A 6,000-nucleotide genomic window follows, 5' to 3' on the forward strand; every position below is an offset into this window, starting at 1 on the left:
CAGTGGACACTTCCATTCAACGTCATTATTGCCTACGCTTATCGTGAGCTTTAAAGGTATCAAATCATTCAGATTTCCCCCACACTATGCCATCAAACAGTCCTACGTGGAATTTATTTAAATGATTGTTGAGTGAAGGGATGAGTATTATTAAAGAACTTTTACCATTAACTGTTTGATACAATGGCAGCCTTCAACACATTGACATTTAATGTTATAGGTACTGGCTTTAAGATCCTCAGGGATTCCATTACAGCCGTCTTGGATATGGAACCATAGGTTCTGTAAGTTGAGTGGAGTGGGAAGTTTGAACTGGGGTAAAACGTCTAAAAATAGTGAGGGAGGGAGAGCTGTGGGGGCAATTGGGGCGATTGAGGGGTAAATGGGTAATGAGAAATGACCAAGCCACTGCAGGAGAGCTCAGTAATGAGCAGGTGGAATGAGAAATTAGACTGGGGGTAACACGCACATGCAAATACACACACATGTAGTGCTCTTCCGACAAATACACACACATGTAGTTCTCTTCCGGTGCGCATCAGACTAACACCCATACCTACACAGCATCTTACAAGACAGTGAGACAGCAGAAGAAGCTAGACACACATCCGACTAAGACCCATACCTACACAGCATCCTGCAGGACTGTGAAACAGCAGACACATCTAGACACACTCTCAGACTGACACGCCTGTTGACGTGGGCAATCCCTTGGGTTTATTTCAAGCCCTATCAGGCCCTATCAGGCCATCAGTCTCCAAAACACCATAGGGATTTCCTGCTCTTAGAGCCCTAGCTTACCACTCAATATACCCCTCTCATGACACACACACACACACACACACACACACACACACACACACACACACTGAGAGACAGAGAGGTTGAGACAGGTGGGAAAACAAAGGGTGTGTGTGACCCAGCGAATCGGATTGAATCCGCTGTAGTACGTCCCCCACGCCTGTTGGTGGCGCTTTAACGGTGCTACAGACAACTGAAGAAAACGGAGAAGAAGACAGGAGCATGCTAATTAAGTGACATATGACAGTAGTCGAGATCCAACTAGCAAGACGCACATGGATGGAATGAATACTATCAACACCCCAAATAACTGGTTCACATTAGCAAGCACACACACACACGCACGCACGAACGCACGCACGCACGCACGCACGCACGCACGCACGCACGCACGCACGCACGCACGCACGCACGCACGCACGCACGCACACACACACACACACACACACACACACAAGCACTCTCAGACAGACATACACGCATTGCCGAACAGAAAATTGTGCATAATGCTTATGAAGACCAGGCTGAGTTGTATTATGTCTTTAAGTGTTACAAAAATGGATTCTCCCTCCATATATCCAGTAAAGAGTTTGTGTAATCAGTTACATTCAACAGGTGTTTTCTGGCTCTTGACTTATTAAGACATCAAACCTCATTGATTTCATGGTGGCTGAGGGAAACAATTTGCTTGGTATTTACTTTAATCACAACATTAACCGCAACCACAGGTGTTGAATTCTATTCACACCTTCCCTTTATCTTCACTTCGCTTTAGCATTTAGCATAGAAATGGGAGTGCTAACAGGAGGACAGAAGTTTTTATTTTATAATTTTTTTCACATTACCTTTATTTGACCAGGGAAATCACATTGGGGTTAAATTTCTTTTTTAGCAAGAGAGCACCGGCCAAGAGGACAGCACAGAACAACCAAAAGAACAATCAACAAAGACACAACAACATAAACAATCAACAACATCTCAAATCAGAATCAAAATCAAATTTAAAAAAAACAAGAACAAGCAGAATGGTACAATTCTTGAACAGTGACAGTTTTCTTAAAATCGGCCAGGGTCATAACTAAACACGAGGGAAACAGAGACACAAGAGGGAGTGTGTGAGAGTGTGAGAGTGTGAGATCAGTGTGTGTGTGTGTCAGCCTATTGGGACTAGGTGAATGGTTTAGTGTGTATCTAGCTTGCTGTGATTGTGTGCTGTGCCTTTTTGAGTGCTTATGAAATGTATCACCCTTTTGCAGGGGCGGAGATCCCATTTCATTGTAGGGGGGGACAATACATGGTGAAATTTCAGAGTGTAATTCCGGGGGGGGGACATGAAAAAATTGCTTTCACGAGAGCTAGCATAAACTGCTAAATACCGAATTCTCTTTTAGAATTATCTAAACAGCATTAAATGTTCTAACACGAAATATCTATTCACAGACAAATAATGTCCAAAGTTCAAGAGAACTTGATGCTCAAAATAAGTTATAAAACAGCTCGTCAGGGAATCAAACTAGCAACCTTTTGATTACAATACGACTTCTCTACCTCCTGCGCCACTGTCATTCCATAGTACATTACCAGCATAGTTCATGAACCGCAGAAAAAGATGACATTAATTTAACTTAAGATAATTTAACAAATCTGGAGAGGCACTGAGATGTAGACCTACGTTTATTAACTAGCATGAACCTGCCCTGACAGGACAGTGTCCTAGACTGTCTGGCTAGCTATCTTAACTGTGTTAATTACCGGCATGCGTGTGTTATCGGCAAACGTTCACGTTGTCATGCCAAACCATTAATAAACTTATGTATACTTGTGCATATCGGATTGGAACTTCGTAAATGGAGTTTAGAAAAAAAACTTCTTCTTTACATGTTCTTACTGCGTTCGAGAATGAGGTAGATCTCTTTACATATCTTGTATCATAGCGGCAGCGACAGGGGAGAGAGGAGGAAACAGTCTGACAATCTGACCGTGTGCTACTGGGCTGATTAACTGAAACACGGAGCTGCCGGTAGCCCTGCCCGTTGGAAACAGCATGTGAACCAACCCACTTTGAGGAATAGGGGGAACATGATTTTTCAACACTTAAAAAACAAATTTTTTTACGTCTATAATTAGCACCGCTTGTGTCGTCGTATTTTTATTTTTAAAAAAAAATTTAAAAAAATCTTTTTTTTTTTTTTTTTCAATGATTGTTGGGGGGGACAACTTTATGGTAGGGGGGGACACGTCCCCCCCGTCCCCCCCGGGATCTCCGCCTATGCCCTTTTGTATTCACTGTGTGTATTGTGATCCTCCATTAATGTGCACCGTGTGAAATTGCATAAAACACTGTTCACCACACAGACTTCCCCTTGGGGCTCACTGATTGCTTCATTGCTTGAACCTGGACACATACCTGGACCATTAGTAACCTACCTATTGACGGGAGCGAGGGCAAGGAGGTGGGGTATATAAACAGGGAGCTGTTGGATTACTGAAGGCCCGGCGGGGACAGCGAAACCGTGACGAACGGACGGACGGACGGACGGACGGAAGGAAGGAAGGAAGGAAGGAAGGAAGGAATGAATGAATGAATGAATGAATGAATGAATGAATGAATTGGGCTGCAACGGATGGAAGCAGCCCAGAACACGCTATCGTCACGGGGAGCTGTATTTGAATGATCAATGCTCACAATCCCAGAGCAAAGGAACGTAAGCTTTGCTTCCTATTTTTACATGACATTATTACTGTGTACGTGGCCTGCGGTACGTTGATCCTTTGCCTGACTATCCGAGGTCTGCTGGTGGCCATTTCCGGGTTGGGACCGAAAGGATTCCAATGACAGAAGTCGGAACCAAGAGAAGCCAACGTGGCGAATATTCCAACGCTCACGATATCCAGCGTGAAGGGAAGTATTTGTTTCCATCTAAACCCCATTGCGCTGTTTATTGCATTGGCTGAGTTTTAACTATTTCTTTTATTGTGGTGTATGGACTGCCTGATCCGAGAGGCCGTGACTGACGTCATTGGGAATCCCCGGAGAAGCCCATCGTCTTGAGGGGGGCGTCGCCCATGACGACACACCAAGCCATCCACACTGGACAGATCTCAGCCTTTATTTGACTACAATTGGACCCCAGCTGTCTGTCAGCTCGCTAGTGGATTTTCCTTGTGAACATTTAATTTATTGGAAGACTGCTTTTAAAGATATAAATTACCTTCAACCTTTTATACAAATAAAACTATTTTTATAATTAAATACTGTTGGTACTTCTGTGTCCTGGGCATTCGTACAATTAAGGAGGGGTCATACGGCTGACGTGTGTGTGTGTTTGTGTGTGAGTGTGAGAGTGTGTGAGATCAGTAAGGCCACTGAGTGCAGTATCCTAGCCTCTCTGTCTGGTAGCGTGTTGTGTCTGTGTGTGTGTGTGAGTAATGAGGTGTTAGAAGTGTGGCGGAGTACAGTATGGCAGATGTGTTCTGTTAGCGAGTTCCATCTCACATGTCCTCACATGCCTCCATCTCTTTACAGCCAGACTTCAGCTCACACACACATACAAACCCACACACACACACACACACAGACACACACGCTTCATCTCACAAACATACAAGCATATACACTTACACATTCAAATACACACACACACACACACACATAGAGAGAGACACACACACATACACGCACACAGACACAGAGAGAGAGAGACACACACACACACACACACACACACACATTTGTACCAATGCAGAGAAAAACACTCTAAAACACACATGCAAATGGCACATACATAGAACGAAATGACACACACAACTGTACAGGGTTGTGCCTATACGAATACAGACTCACTGTTGCACACTTACACACATTCTATTTATTTTTAGTGCACAGACACAGACAAACCCAGGCCTGACAGATGGTCTTTGAGAGACTCACTGTGCACTTCTGTCTCTGTCCTCTTTAAGACATGAAAGATTGAATGGAGGACAGCACTTCTAAATTACCCAAAGTCACATATTTAGAAGAGCTCTCTCTCGCACGCACGCACGCATGCACGCACGCACACACACACACACACACACTCACAGAGGGCGATATTCATGGGCACTCCTCACTCACATACGTCAGAGACTCTGTAGTGGATACACGCACGCCTCTTACTCTTAAATAAACTTCATCTCAGATTTATGACATTTTTTTGCTCTCATTCATTATGCATTTTCTTCAAATATGAATGTGTCTTTGGGCAATTTTGGCAGATTTAAAAATAAAACACACTTCATAGCCCTCAGACAGTTAGACTCAGATGCTGTGGCTACGGCCCCGTCCTCGTGCTTCACGTGTTTGTTGTTGAACATGACTGTCTGTTCATTCTCATGTAGTTTTAAATGACTGACCGCAGACAGCCAGAGGCCACGACCTTAATCAGAGGCCTGAAAGCCCACAGGTCTTGACATTTGACCTTTAGATGACCTTGCCGATTAGGGTTCATGTTTGGTGGCTGTTTCCTGCTTTTTGTTTTGCAAATTACACATATACTTTTTCTCCCTATGTCTCTTACTCTCTCTCTCTGTCTCTCTCTCTCTCTCTCTCTCTCTCTCTCATACACACAAACACACACAAACACACACACAAACAGACACAAAAGCACACACCTGGACTGCATTCAAAGTCTTTCATAATCTCAGCTGTTGAATAGCATTCAGACATGTGTAAATGGAGCCATCATGACTGCTTGCATATGTCGTCCAGTACCACATGTTTTGAAGCGTGGCTCATAATTCCTGGTATTTCATCACTCCCCTCTTTTAAAAGCCATGGGAAAGCAGATTTCACCCGCCTTTGTTCTTCATCAGTCATCAGATTATCTCCCATCTTCATCTTCCTCGTGCCCAGTCTTGACATGACACGAGGCTCCGCCCTCCTCCATCTGTGCTGCGTTAAACCACAGGTGTGGCCCAATCACGTCGCAGGCGTGACACACATGACAGACCTCCGCCGAAAAACTGGAAACATCCCCATCTCCAGGGAACGCTGCTTCAGATCAAAGGAATTTCATCCTTGCACACTCGTTCTCTCGTCTCACTCCCTTCTTCCCTTTTTTTTTCTATCCTTCTGCTTCTATATTTGTGTCTATCTGTTCTGTCTCCTTTTTACATTGTATAATTTTTTGTTGAATTTTGTTTTAATTGTCAGACTTTAAT

Source organism: Clupea harengus, chromosome 3, assembly GCF_900700415.2.
Source record: "Clupea harengus chromosome 3, Ch_v2.0.2, whole genome shotgun sequence".
Classification (NCBI taxonomy): domain Eukaryota; kingdom Metazoa; phylum Chordata; class Actinopteri; order Clupeiformes; family Clupeidae; genus Clupea; species Clupea harengus.